The sequence below is a fragment of the Chrysoperla carnea genome, chromosome 5 (genome assembly GCF_905475395.1).
Source record: "Chrysoperla carnea chromosome 5, inChrCarn1.1, whole genome shotgun sequence".
Taxonomy (NCBI): domain Eukaryota; kingdom Metazoa; phylum Arthropoda; class Insecta; order Neuroptera; family Chrysopidae; genus Chrysoperla; species Chrysoperla carnea.
In genome coordinates, this window is record NC_058341.1 from 22602725 (window position 1) to 22618712 (window position 15988).

Consider the following 15988-nt stretch of genomic DNA (forward strand, 5'->3'; position numbering starts at 1 on the left):
TATTAATATAACGCGTGGCGCATTCTTTATTCTGTTCGTGTATGCAAAAATAAGTTAAGGTAATATGTTAATAATTATTTATTTATAATTTGATTTTAGTAGCTGATACTGAGGACATTTTATTACGATTTTATTGGTAGATTAATTAGTGGGTAATTGCAGGTAATTACATAAACGTTGTTAAAAGTAAGATTATGGGGTTACGGTGAACTTTTGTCTTTGATAACAACTTATCATGATTAACATCCTGTTTTATCTGTAGTATACCTAATACATATACAAAAGAAAATTTGTTTTTTAAAGGTATAGTTGAATAAAAATGAATTTGGACAACAATTATGCTGCCAATTATGTTAATTAATTATAGACAATTGATGAGGAGGTTGATTCCATATGTGACTGACGCTACATTTGATCCAAAATGCGTTTTAATTTGCATCATAGTTTGAATACCTACTATTATATTAACGACTTAAGTTTTAGTATACTTTTATTGTTGATTCTATCCTCTGCATTAAAAAAAATGTCGCGTTCGAGAACGATTTAAACTTTGAATATCTTCCCCAATGCAGGATTTATGATTTTAAACTGTATCTGGAGCTAAATTACACAAATTATTGGAAAATGTTAAAATAAAGAACCTTATTATTTTAGAATCAAATTTATTAGAAAAATAAACCGTGACTGACATTACCGTCACTTTGGATTGCAAAATAATTGTATTTTAAAAGAAACCTGAGAAATTACTATTCCAGGACACAAGATATAGGAAATTCAAAACCATTTTAAAGATATATAATAAAGTGAATAAGCCGGAAAAAAGTGTCGGTAGGGAGAAAGTTGGGAAACAGCTCTCAATTTTATGTAACTTTTGCAACGTGTTTATATAATCCCAAGGAATATTCAGCCAATTTAACCTAGTCATATGCGGGCATAGGGACTCAGTGGGATGCATATGTAGCTCAAAAATATTTTGAAATGTTTATTTGAGCTTTAAGTTGTCATCTATTAGACAACTAGTATTCCGATAATTGTGCTATTTTTGACCATTTTTGGCACAAAAACAGCAAACTAAGTATTTATCATCTAAATTTGTATTCGTTATTACATATTATACTTGTTGTAGCAGGTATTTTTGGTTTCTGATTACGAATTCGATGTTAAATAACACGATTTTTTTCTCGAATTAGGTCAACAATTTTACATTTAGACAATTTTATCAAGGTGTTAGTAGCTTCTAGAGACTACGTTCAGAAAAAAATATTAAAGTTTTAGTAACTGGCAAAAATGGTTTCGATGTTGGGAGGACGTGAAAGAATCTGTGTAATCTATCATCGAATTCGTAAACAGCGACCAAAAATACCTCCTAGCACACAGTTTGGACGATAAATGCTGTTTAAGCTTTGATTTTATATTTTAAGTAAATTTTTTCATTGTAAATAAAAATTACATTTTATGACCGAAAAACAAATAAATTTGAATTGATTTCAAATCTCTTCATTCTTAATTATGTAAGTTTAAATTTAACATGAATATTTTCGCTATAAAAACAACAAACATCCTGTGTTGAATTTCTAAGCCGAATATTTGGATATTACACTTTTTTATTTATTTTTATTTTAAAATAATAATAATAATATATGTAAATACCAAAGAAGTAAAAGTTAGATAATATATTAACAACATAAGTGTTTAAATAAAATGGATATCGTAATGGAGAATTACTTAACTAGATTAAAGTGTCAAAATTGGTTTGTTAATTATAATGTGGTAGGTGTGAATTTCTATGTCAACATGATTACGATGACGCGAATATAGCAAAGGGGGAAACGAGCGTTTTTATGCAGGGGATATTTGTCTAGGTCGACCCTCTATCAAGGTGTAGACCCGTCGCAGTTTTTCGGTCATCTTTAGTAATGTAAAATGAATTTAAATCATGTCAGCACTCGCGTTATGAGTACTTTGCTCATGCTTGATTAAAAAAAAACATAATTAATTTTTATTTTTCAAATGGTATATATGTGGTTGATCATATAATTTTATCTATTTTCGAATTATGGTCCAAGTCCTTCTTCCTGTTCCTGCCCTTTCGTTAGTTCATTATAAGTCGTACTCAGTAAATTAAAAAAAATTGCCATCGAAATATGGTGAAATTAGTTAAAATGAATTTAAAGTTAAAGAATCATTAACGCGCGAAACATTTAACTCATGTGCAGAACGCGTTGACAAATCTCTCATCACGCGAATAAAAATTACCAAACGGTTGACGCCAGTGCTGATGGGTTATTTATTTTTCCAAAAGGTCTATGTATCTAAAAATGTATTACCTAAATTCTTAAACTAAAATTATGGACGACCTTAGCAACCTTCTCATATGTATGATAATGTTCGTTTAATAATATAATTAAATTAATTAGTTCATTTAATAAAAGAAAAGTAACTACTTTTATAAGTAATTATTATTTATGTTTAGTCTCATTTCTAGACAAAATATAACACCTACAACTTGTTTATATATTACTATAATAGACCCAAGAATTATTTTCTGACCCTATATTCTCATTAAATACAGTACAATTATAACACCGTGTTACCCAGATTTTGACTTTTCAAAGGACCTAGTGTAGTAATCAAATTTTCTTGTTTAAAAAAGCGTTGTAACTTGAACATTTTCAAACCTATAACTTTTATAAAATGTCCTAATTTTTTTGTAGAAGCTTCTACCTAGGTATAGATTAATATATATACTACGAAAGCTCAATGTCTCTAGTTTTTATTTTAACTTTAGCATAATGATGCCAATTGTTCGCTCATTCAGGACGATTAAATTGACCATAATCTTCCCGTAAAAGTCTTTACACATTTCTTACAGAATTGTTAAGTATGTAGAACATATGCATAATTTGAACGTTATAACGTTCTTGTAGGGTTTGCATAAGTTGGGCTAGTATAATCAGCCCCGGTCTGTCACCTTTCATGGCTCACGTCATCAGGCCTTCTTTTCATTCCCCGATCGGGCCCTGGTTGCAAGTCGGGCAGTAATCGGGCACTTTCTACCAGGGATAGGTAGTTGATCATACCGTAAATTGAATGTTTCAAACTAAAATTTCACGTTTAAAACCAGCGAAATTATCCACATAGCATTTTAATTTACAGAATTGCAATCATAGGAAATTAAAATTTGATCACATTTGGTAACAGCTGATTTACGAATAAAATTTGTTTTTCATAGAATTATAATAATAATTAGCAAAAAAATTTAAAAGGAAATCGTTAGCGAAAAATGAAAAATTATTATGAAAATAAAAACGTAAATATTATAATTTTGTAAATTTTTTATGCAAACAAAACATTTAATAATTTTTTTTATATTGTTCCGTTATTTAAATCATATGGTCGCCTATTCTTTTACTAAAATAGCTTACAAAAAAAAACTGTCACTTATTATTATATCGTGGTTATTATTAATTTATTAACTGTGTTTGGTGTGAATTTGAAGCGTTTTTTTTTGTATTATAAAGCTGATTCCACAATGATGGATACAAATGGTAATTTCCTGTTGTCGAAAATCAAGTAATCGGTTTTATTATCGAAAAATACTTTCGAAATTTTCGTTAGTATATAGGATTATGTTCAATTTTTATTTACACCATAAAAGCGTCCTAAGCTTCCTTTATTATTAAAGCTACCTATCAGAGGCTCAAATGATAAAAAAAAGTCCTGAAAATTGGGTTTTTTAAATGGGCTACGACATATCCAGCCGAGGCAATTATTTGAATAAAATACTACTCAAAAAAATAAAAAATAAAATTAACCACTAAAAAAATGACCTAAATAAAAGTTTAGGAGCTTGAGGAAGGGCATCATGCTCCGACATTAGGTTGGGCCTAGTTCTTCAGGTTTGCTTTAAAAGTCAAGTTAGATCCTAAAAGGTAAGAAATAGAGTAACACTTTAAATAAGAAAGTTGATTCTCATAAAACATTTTTTCGAAAATCGTCATCTTTCCGAGGAAATGAGACTTGTCATTACTGCATTTAATAAAAGATCATGGTTAAATGACCTTAAAACTACAATTTCAGGTCATGGACACAGGCGAATGCCCTATACTGCCCTTGACAACATTTTTATGAGGACTTTCTTCATTGTTAATTCTTTTGAAAACGAAGAAACAAGAAATCTAGACGTTTATTGGATTTTGCTAATATGAATGTTCGAAAAAAGGATTTTAGTAATTACTAACATAGCGCCTTTTCAATGCACAAAAATCGGAAAAATATGCAATGTATGAATAGAGAAGATTCAGAGCGAGTTTGTATTTGGCTGATTTTCGGGTGGCTGTGCCATGCCCATCACCTTTTTTGAGTACTGGATCCGCGCCTGAGAATGGTCCACCCGGTATAAGTGTGAGATAGACTTTAGGATACAATTAAATGACGTTAAATAATCACTTGTTGGTTTAAATGAGATGATTATATCATTTGAATGTTTTTGTGAACTTCATCATAGTGACAAACAACATTACTATATAAATGTCACGGCCTTTGATAGTTCTTTTATGCACATTAAATTCATATTATTATGTAAGTTGTGTAGAAAACTTATACATATTATTATTACTTACTTATAGCTTGAGAAATTGTTAAGTTTTTTTATTTATTTAAAAAACATCATATTGTAGAATCTAGATTATATACACGAACTCTCTCTCTAAGAAAAACTTTCGTATAAAAAAGATAGTATCACTTATATGTCCGTTGAATTTTTAAATATAATCAGATTGTTAACTCTCTTAAAGGTTACCTACCATGTTTAAAGATTTCATTCACATAGAAATTAGATTGAAAAAGTAAAATATGTGGTAAGAATTCATATTTTATACAACTAATGGAAAAAACTACTAAACAGGCCAAAAAGATCGTAAACGCAATTTTAAAAGCAAATACGCGGTAAAAACTTTATTTTTTTATGAATGTTTTGTTGTCTCTAGTGTCGCAAAAGAAAATACACTTCCAGAAATAATTTAAAACAACGGCCAATTTAAGTTTTTTAAAAGCCAATTAAATTACTTTTTGAGCTATGTAAAAAAATATTAATGCATTTTATTAATGCAAATAAATGACTTCAAAAGTAGGCATATTTAACATTGGGCTTATGGGGAAACGTTACATGGATGATTTTTCATAGATTTCACCAAAACTTGTCTGTGGAAATTAAAAACAAACTAAATTAATGTTAAAACTTTAATAAATTATTGAAAACAAAAAAGTGTGTTGTGCCAGACTAATTGAGGATGTCTGAGCACGGTAGGGCACAAATTTTAAAAAATATATTTCTTCAATTTTGATGATGAATTATGTTATAACGACAATATAAGACGAAAAATGAGTGGGAATAATATTTTCGATATCTGGAGTAATTTTTAAAATATCGTATTTGAACATTTTATTTTATTAATTAGCTTTCGATATTTCGAATACCAAGGCAGAAAACCAAAATTTTTTAATTCTAATTTTTCGTCTACACTCTACATTCATGAAATTTTAACAAAATCTACCATCGAAGTTGAAAAATGAGGAATGTAGTGGCTGAGGGGTTCTAAGTTTCTAACTAAATAGGTACCTCTACTTAAGGTATTAATAATTTCAACCACAAATTTAAACTTGCTTTAGCGCTCGTACTACCTTAATTAATGGTTAAATTAAAATTTGAAGTAGCAATTTCTATTTTCGGTTATCGAGAAACTTCAATAAAATTGTTGTAATACACATCAATACACCATTTTAGGTTATCGAAAATCATCAATAAAATTTGTGTAATAAAATCAATACCCTCAACCCCACAATCATCATACGGAGAGCATTTTTTACATGGATATATCCCCCTGCCATTCACAGGCGGGCAGGAACACTGATTAAGACTGGGTTCGTATTCGGTACCCATTGAAACATGAATATTTTAGAATTAAATAAAGAAACCACTCAGCATGTGCAGTTTCCATACCCATCTGTAAACAGATGGTTGAACGATCATCGCTGGTTCGAATTCAACAGAAGTCAAATATCGAACCTACCTCACGCTCAGGAAACCACACTACCGCTCCTCATCGTGGTTACATTGACTCTACAGTTGAGTAGAGATAATGTGAAGACATACTACAGAAATGATCCTGTGAAGTATGATCTTAACTGAAACAACATTTCACAAATATTATATACAAACGACTTCATCATACCACTTGTGCGAGGATATAAGAATATAAAATTTTTACAAGTAGCATAGCACTAGTATGAATAGTATTTCAGCAAAGCAGTAGACAAAGACAGTATAATAAATATTTTACATTGAGCAGTGAGCACATGTTTCTTATCTACATTTTGTTCAAATTTAAAACACTAAATATATTCATACGGAAACATATTCCATTGGAATTTCATTAGTTGAATTAATTAATTATTATTGATATAATATCAAATGAAATTGACATATTGTCTATTTTTAATTAAACTGAAATATTAATTAATTATTGATTGCTAGATAATATGCAATTCGTGGTAATAAAATGTTGGTTTCACGTCACAGAAAAAAAAACTTTATATTAAACTTCAAGTTATTATTATAATAAATAAATAATTATTATTAACAACCATGAATAAGTAAATTAGTCATGGGAGTAATAAATAACTGAACTATTTTAATCATTTTACCCGCGTTATTTGAATTTTCATATTAACTTTAATAAATAGACTTTTTTTAACTATGTATTTTATAATTTAAATTAGACGTCATTAATAGTTATAAAATTATTTATGTTTAATAAAATTTAAATTGCGATTTTGCATATATTAATTATAAACTTTAATGCCTATTGGTTTTAAATGGTCCAGTGAGTATTGGAAATGGTAATTATTACAATCACAGTAATTACTGCAATCAAATATTTGTATCTTTACATTTAAAAAAGTTTCGATTCTCATTTTAGATATATTTGGCTCATTACCCTGCGTAAACAGAAAAATTAATTTCAATGTAAAAATATATTTAAAAAAAATATTCCGATACCGGGAATCGAACCCGAGCCTCCTGGGTGAAAGCCAGGTATCCTAGCCACTAGACCATATCGGATATATCAAATAAGTTTCTAAGCAACTATAAATTTATTTTATAACAAAACTAACCTTTCTTGTTTAATATTCCATAGTTGTTTAACATTTATAAGTTTATATTGATATTCTAGATATTTTTCTTTCGTTTAACAAGAAAATTAGAATTGAAATTGTATTTATATTTAATTATTTAATTACGTAATGCGTCTAACAACATTTGATATTGATAAATAAAATGATTTTTTTAATTATCATTTTGGTAGTTCTTAACTTCGCTAATTTTGTGTCAACACCATAGACATAGTAATACCAAAACCATAGACATGTCAAAACAATCAATATAGATTATAATAAAAATGTATTCTATTATTGATTCCAACAATTTATTTCTACTTCGATTTTTAAGCAACCCTTTTCTACATGTTTCTAATGAATAAAATTGATAAAAAATGCTGCACTGGCTGGCATTTTGTTAAATCAAACGCATATAATTCAGCTTTAAATTAAAGCGCAATGGTACAGAACGAAACAATGATCTCATCAAACAACATCATAAAAAACCAAATGACTAAGTAATTGACAAAAATTCACATATTGATGAATTTTTTTTTTTACACGTAAAACAAATATTTAGTTTGTTCCACATGATATAAATCGTAAAAAAATACCGGTCAAATGCGATTTGGATTGTCGAGGAGAGGGTTCCGCCATAAATATGTTGTTTGAATTTTTATTCATAATAGGGGGAGCCCAAGAGTGGATTTGTGTAGTAACTCGTGTGCGTCAGATTAACATATGAGGGGTTCCTTGGATATTTCTTAGTACCTTCTCCAAATATTAGCCCTAAATATGGGGGGATACACCCTAGGGTAAACGATCAGATTAGTAAATAAAAATTGCGATAGTTGAATTAATACGAGTGCGTCAGATTAAGCTATGGTAGATTAATTACTTGCTAAAAAATGTACATTTCAATATTCTGATGATCTAAGCGTGACGCAAGAAAATGGGAGACTATTGAAATGTTCATCTTAACCTGACGCCCTGAAGTTAATTAGCCTACCGCAATTTCTTTTTTACTAACCTGATCGTCTGGCCGACAAATGTCCTCACATATTCAGTCCTAATTCTTGGTAGAGGTAAGAAAGATCCAAGGAACTGGAGTTACTATGTAAATCCGGCTTTGGGCTTCTCTATAATCAGGACCACTTAACACATATAGTGATTAATATTCAATTAAGGCACTTATGATATAAAAACTATTTCATCATATCACTTGTGAGAGGATCTTTCAAACTGCATTTTCAAATTTAAAAAATGTATGTTTGTATTCTTCGTAAAAAACTAACTCTAACTTCATTTTGAGATTTCACACGATATTCTTGCTTACGTAATTTAAATTTCTAAATTTATCCTCGAACTTTCCTCTGAAAACGAACCTACGAAATTAGAAATCATTTGCTTATACTATGAATCAAATTTTTTTTCGTCAAGTAGATAGGATACAATCTTGATCCCTATAAGTTTTCCTTTTTTTACATCTTATGACGGAACCCTAAAAAATATATACGATAATCAACGAAAAAGATTATTTTAGTAACACGTTCTTCCTGTTTATACAACATAATAATTATCCAATCCAATCGATATTATTTTTATATTGTGTTAAGTCATTGATCGACAATTTTTTGGATTACAAATTAATATTATCGGTTTAAAAAGAATTGCTACTTTTTTTTTTTTTTTGGTTTTGTTTCAATAAGTTTTGATCAAATAATTAAAATACACTTTTAATGCAACAAAAAAACGTTTTTATAAATACTTCATCATTTATTTACTTATTTCAACTAAATAATAGAGGCAATTAGTTTAATTTTGTAGAAAATTTATAATTATTATTTTTATACTTAAAAGTTTAGTTACACTTTTTGATATACTTATTTATAGGTAAGTTATAATAAAGCCCACCCACTCGCATTTTTATTAATTGAGGGAGTTGACCTTTCCTTGAGGTTATATTAATCTACCTACCGAAAATTGAATTTCTATATAAGGAATCTTTTCAGTTAAAGGTAGTACGAGCGAAAAGGTAATTTTAGATTTAGGGTCGAAATTATTTGAACCTTATTTTCAACTTTGATGGTGAATTTTTTTTATAATTTCATGAACGTAGATGAAAATTAAGAATAAAATTTTTCGATGTATTCATAGGTTTTCAAAATATCGAAAGATAAATAGATACCCAGATATCTATTTAGTATGCATGTAGTTATACATATCTGTATATGTATTTGCCTATATACACATAGGCAAAAAAAACTCAAAAACTCATAAGCTGCTATCTAGTAAATTGATCAATAAATCAATTTTTTTTGTATTCTCTTGACAATTCAATGCACTTGGCAGTGATTTTAGGCTTTTGTATAAAAGTTAAAAGATTTATATCTTTATTATATTTAAGGTAATGTAATTAATCAAATATTTCAATAGCAAAAATACAATTTTAGATATGTTTTCATCGCATCCAGGATATAACAAACTAAATCAATTTAAAATCTTGTGAATAACGGATATTAAAAAGGCCAAAATCACAATAACAAGATTTAGTGCGATTACCTACTCATACTAAAAATCGTTAAGTATGTACAGTCAAAATTGATTATAACGACATTAGAAGGGATGAAGGGACCAAAAATTATGCTTGTTATAACCGAAAGTCGTTATAAGCAATATGTACATAAATTACATGAAAGTACTTTGGATGTTTTAATTGTTTGTTCTTGAGACTAGGTTTTTGCGATTCTCTTTTGAATTTCAAGGTGCTTTTTTAGAAAATTTCCTCAAAATACGAAACTAGAGCCAAAATGTAATTGTAATACCATGAATATAGGAAATATATCAAGGTATGCTAAGTTTAGTCCCAAGTGTTCAATGCTTCAAAATATTGATGATATTATGTTCATAAAATCACTTAATTTGTCCATTTCAATTTCTATTAGTCCGTCTGTAAACACAATAACTCAAAAACGAAAAGGTATATCGAGCTGAAATTTTTATAGCGTGCTTTGGACGTAAAAAATGCGGTCGAGTTCGTAAATGAGCAACATAGATCAATTGGCTCTTGCAAGGTATGGAGGACCCACCTTGTAAACCGTTAGAGATAGAACAAAAGTTTAATGTAAAAAATGTTCCTTATAAAAAACTTTTGTTTGAAACAATTCTTCAAAAACACTACTGTTTATCTCTGAGAGTGCAAATTAGGCGTTAATTATATGAGAATCTCTGTTTTGTGAATGTGACATGTATTTATGTGTGGCCATCTAAGAGTGACTATCTTTTTTTACTTACATGGCTTAAAAAATTAAACGATCGCGTAATCAACACTGTCTATACATGGTCTTTCAACAATTAACTCAGTCACTGGTCACTGGTTTGTTTTCACTTGTTTTAATAGATTTTTTTACATTCAATTTCTAAGGAATCAATTTATATTTCGAAAAATTTATAAGAAATAATTTTCTTATTCAAAGCCACGGCCACCATTGATGCGAACAACTTTTGCTTGAAAAGTTTTTATGTAGGAATCTTTACTTCTGGATCTTTTAGGACTCACTGTATAATTAGATGTTAGAAAGATAATAGAAGTACTAGAAGATAGTAGAAGTAATTAATAAAAAACGTAAAAATTATACTAGTTTTTTTCAGTTAAAAAAATCTTCCCCACTTTTGGATGAAAAAAAAGGTTCCAAATTGATCCTGAACAAGGAACTATTTCAAAAAAAAAAAATCGACGGCGCTGGGAGTAATATCCTTATTAAAATAAACTTGTCTTTTATATGAGATAAAAAAAAAAACATTGAAAAATTAAAAACATCTTTTTAGTACCCAGAACAAATAAATACAACAATGATACCCATTTATATTATTACGAAATAAACAATCGTATATATTGAGATTTCCTTTGACCCTCTAATTATGTAGATGTCATATCAACAATGTACAACCTATCATCTATCTACTTTTATAACAGTGAGTAATATATTGTTGTAATAAGATCTAATCAACAATCAATTAGTATTTATACCTATATAAAATCAACTTTTATCTTTATACTTATTTATTATGTTTATTTTTTAACAAGTGTAAAAATATTCTTTTCCTCAATTAAACGCAAATAAAAAAACAATATTTTTATTTATTTATTTGTATTTTTTTATAAACATTCCTTTTAATTAATAGTTAGCCATCATATTTCTTGTTTTTGTTCTTTTAAGGTAGTTCCATCGTGGCAAAATATCTTTTCATTTTAAAATTACGATTTAGTTTTGTTTCGAATGAAATGATTGATGATAACACCAATGAGATAAAATGAATAACAAAATATCTTCTATCGTACTACCTATAATTTACCCTTAATTCTAATAAAAAGGTTCATCGAAGATGAAAAATCCTTAGTTTTTACCCGACTGTCAAGAATATATTTGTTTGTAAATTTCTTTGATTACCTCGTATTTTCCAAACGGCTTGATGGATTTCGAGAGTTATCGTTATATTCGGATAACCCAAGTATCCATAGATAGGTTTTTGAAAAAAAAGAAAAAATGGCGTATTTTTGGCACGAAGTAAAGGTATACTAAGTTTAATCCCAATGAACAAAATTTTCGTATAGGTGTTCATAATATCACCTAATTAGTCCATGTCCGGTTGCAGTCCGTCCGTTAACACGATAACTCAAAAACGAAAAAAGACACCAAGCTGAAATTTTTAAAGTGTGCTCAGGACGCAAAAAGTGAGGTTGAGTTCGTAAATGAACAACATAGAACAATTTGGTCTTACGTCTGTTGGACCCATCTTGCAAACCGTCAGAGCTAGAACAAAAGTTTAAGTGTAAAAAATGTTCCTTATAAAAAAATAAACAACTTCTGTTTGAAAACTTTTTTCGTAATCATCACGGTTTACCCGTGAGAGCGCAAATTAGGTTATGCCATTATAGAATGTATTAAATGGGAATATCAGTTATGAGTGACCCCCAGTCGTGTTATATATACGCAACTAGGGCAATCTAAGGTGACTATCTTTCTTTACTCACCAGACGCAAGAAACAAACGATTGCGTAATCAACACTGTCTATGCATGGTATTTCAACAATTAACTCAGTAAATTGTTTGTTATCACTTGTGTTTACAAACAGTTTTCAAGTAAACTACCTTAACTTCGATATCTTTTTTTTAAATTTTTACAGATACAATTCTTTAGTTCTAAGTTTAGAAGCGGAAAATATTTGTAGTAATAAAATTGCAATTAAATAGTTACCGGAGTCAATCATAATTCATAGGAAATAAATAAAATAATTCCGTTATATTTTCTTAGGATATTCTTTTCAAGGCTGTGTTTTACACATCATATTATCCTCCAAAAATAGAAATTAAATATTGTAAGAAGTTATAGATATTTATGGATATGATCATTTTATATTTTATATCTAAGAAATATTTGATAATCAATTTTTCGAAAATGCTTCACAAATTTGATTTTGAGAGCAACAACAACCTTTTAACATTTTTCTAACGGCATTAAAATCGAAGTTGGGGTGTTATGAAGTTTTTAGTACACTGATGGCTAAAAACTTGAAGTTTCTAAGAGTAATCTTGAGGTTTTATATTTAATAAAATATCAGTAATCATTGAGAATAACTAATTTTATTCTTTTTAGTGCAATAAAAATTTGAATATTGAAAATCCTTATTTTCTTAAATTTTTAACTCCTAAACGATTTAGTTCAAGTGACAAAGCTTACTTAACTGTCGGAAATAAGACTATTGGGGTTATTTTGTATAAAAAAATTTGTGCTACCTATGTAATCCACAAAAAACTGCAAAATTTTCTTTTAGACTTTTTACAGTTTTTGCGAACTAATTCAAAAACTATGAGCTTTTGACATTAGTTGCTAATATTATTTTGAAAGTATATTAAATTTGAAACAATTGAAGCCAACTCTCAGGTCCGTATGTCTAATAGTTTTTGAGATATGATGTTTGAAAAATTTACATGGTTTTCAGAAATGTTAAAATTTTGAGTTTTGATCATGTTAAACCGTTAGAAATAAATCAAAAGTTTAATTACAAAAAATGTTCCTTATAAAAAAATTAACAACTTTTGTTTGAAACAAGTTTTCGTTAACATCATTGTTTTCTCGTGAGGGAGCAAATTAAGGCAAAACTTTGGTGTTCATTTTTTCTAAAAATATAAAAGATAGAGAGATGAAAATTTGTAAGTAGCTTCAACTATAGTTTTTTGCAAACAAACAAAAAAAAAGTTTTTTGAAAAATACTTCTCTAAAAATTTTCAAAAACTAGCCCAAATTGCGATCGGAAGGCGATGTAAAGATACTTTTTTGGTATGTTATTTGGATATTTGGACCTCTAAAGGGTAAGTCAAACTACGTTTTGCAAGCAAAAATACTCTGCTACCTGCGTGTTAGGTGAAAACCTGAGAAAAGTTTGATTTGAAGCACAACTTTATTTAATTTGTAAAGCGTTGTTTTACACTAAGAGGTCCATATTACATACCAAAAAAGCAGATTTACATCGCTTTTTGTGATTTTAATGTAGAATTTGAGTGGCGCAGTATCTGATTTATCATATTTTAATACTATTTTTTGTTCAAGGTCTTATAACAACTAATAAGTCAAATAATAATAATTGGTAACGCGAAGACAATTAAGACTGATATCTTAATTTATAGTCTTCCCATTATTATCACAGAATATTTTACATTCATCATTTTGTACACACCAAGTTTTGCTTTTTTTTTTCATTTTATAAGGTAAGAAGTAAGTAATATGCGAGGTGTGACGTACCTGGGTAATAATGGGAATTAAATATTGTTTTTTTTTCTAAAGAAATGATGCGAGTGAACCATATAATATACAACTCTATTGAACCAAGACCACCTTTGCGATTACAAACTTCATATAAAATTAAATAAAAAAAAATAACTTTTTATTCTCTTTTTGTAAAAAATATATCAGACTTCAAACAAAATATTTATTGTAAAAGAGCGAGGTTTTCTGATTCACATTGCATTTACAAAACAGTAGAGATATGAGAAAATTACAATTTAAATATGTAATTATCACCCATTCAATAAAATGAACCGTTGCGGATATGATATTTACGGGGCAGATCCTTCACTTTCTGATTAATTGCCAGCATATTGTAGGTACACTCTATTATCAAGAATTTTGACCAACGCGGTACTATATATTCTTTAAATCAATACAAATATGTGCCAATGCTGATGAAATTGAATTAATAACTCGAACAAAATTGAGACTTGTGTGGAGTTATTCAGAGGCATGGAAAAAAAGGCTAAGGAAGTCGGTCTCACATTCAATGATAAAAAAAAACACAGTACATGATTGCGCCATCAAACAAAAGACAAAACTAACTAGACCTTGTAATTGATAATAGAACTTTCAAAGGAGTAACATCCTTGATCGACGATAATGCGCAATGTTTAACGTCCATCAAAGGACGAATACAAGCTGTATTTAGGGCATACTATGCAAATATAAATCTCTTTAAAAACAAACTATTAAATGACAAACAAAAAATGCAAATTTATATATCACTAATTCGCCCAGTAGTGACATATGATCGAGAAACATGGACGCTGACCGAGAATGATAAGGAAAGGCTGAGAAGATTCGAAAGGTGGGTAATCAGGAAGATATACGGCGATGTGAAAGAAAATAACGAATGGAGAATTCGATACAACACGGGGAAAAATAACAATTTTCAAAATTAAGACATTGTCCGTTTCATCAAAGCTCGTAGAATTGAATGGTTTGTCCACATAATGCCTAAAAAAGTATTTAATGTCATAGTTTACAACACAAGGATAAGAGCAGAACCCAAAATGAGATGGATGGACAATGTCATGGATGATCTCGTAATTATGAAGATCAAAGGATGGTTTTCTAAGGCGAAAAAGAAACTGCTATGGAGGTCAATTGTTGAATTGTCATCGTTTTAAATTGATCAGAGATTTAAATTTAAATCATTTCGCCGTAAGGTTATTAAATATCTGTAATTTCGATGTGAAAACAGTATCTTTTTATCAGATAACTAAAATTTAATCGATGCAGTGTGTTTAAAAACGACCCTTCTTACAGTTCTGTCGGTACCTACATAAGTCGTTGTTGAGTTCCAAAGCACCAAAGCTCCATAACTGAGACTTCTTTATAGATCCTATAAAAAAAGGTTGTGTCTGGTTATTTATATAACCAGACATTTTAGGCCGAGCGTAAATTAACAAACATTTTTGTCAGGTGACATGACACGTGTATTTTGTAAATGAAAGTCAGTGACTAACGCAGGTTTTTATATGATGAAAGGAATAAAATAGATTTGCGTCGAATTATTATTGTATGAAAAAAAAAACTTTCAAAAAAAAGTTGTTTGTCTCTACCCGTTTAAAGTTTTGAATTTTGGGCCGCCTGTGCACTATCACCCACTCTTAGCCCAATTTTCCCCAAAAACAATAGAGCTTCTTTTCTCCTTTAAATTCAAAATGTATATACTGAATTTTATTGTCAATGGTCCAATCGTGTGGCCTGAAGGAATAATATGAAAAAGCCCATATATCTAAGAATATTAAGGATGATTATATCTTACCTCTAAACCAGAAAAATTTTATTAAGGAGTTCTTAATACATGAAATATTGACGAAACAGCGAAAATTATTATTTTCAACCTTTCTATACTTTATCTTTTTACATTGTATATGGGTAAAATTAGTGTCCTAGATAGCAATATATTTTAACTAACATTACAGTGATCCAAGGTACATTATTCACAAAGTACAACACTTTATCGTATACG

General features: G+C 28.9%; 2 non-coding genes across 2 annotated transcripts; both read right to left on the bottom strand.

Moving 5' to 3' along the window:
* Window positions 1-5974: 5974 nt before the first annotated feature.
* On the bottom strand, window positions 5975-6184 carry LOC123301901. The gene has a single exon (XR_006535457.1). It is a non-coding gene; the product is annotated as a small nucleolar RNA U3 (small nucleolar RNA).
* Window positions 6185-7051: 867 nt separating this feature from the next.
* On the bottom strand, window positions 7052-7123 carry Trnae-uuc. The gene has a single exon. It is a non-coding gene; the product is annotated as a tRNA-Glu (tRNA).
* Between the last annotated feature and the right edge of the window lie 8865 nt (window positions 7124-15988).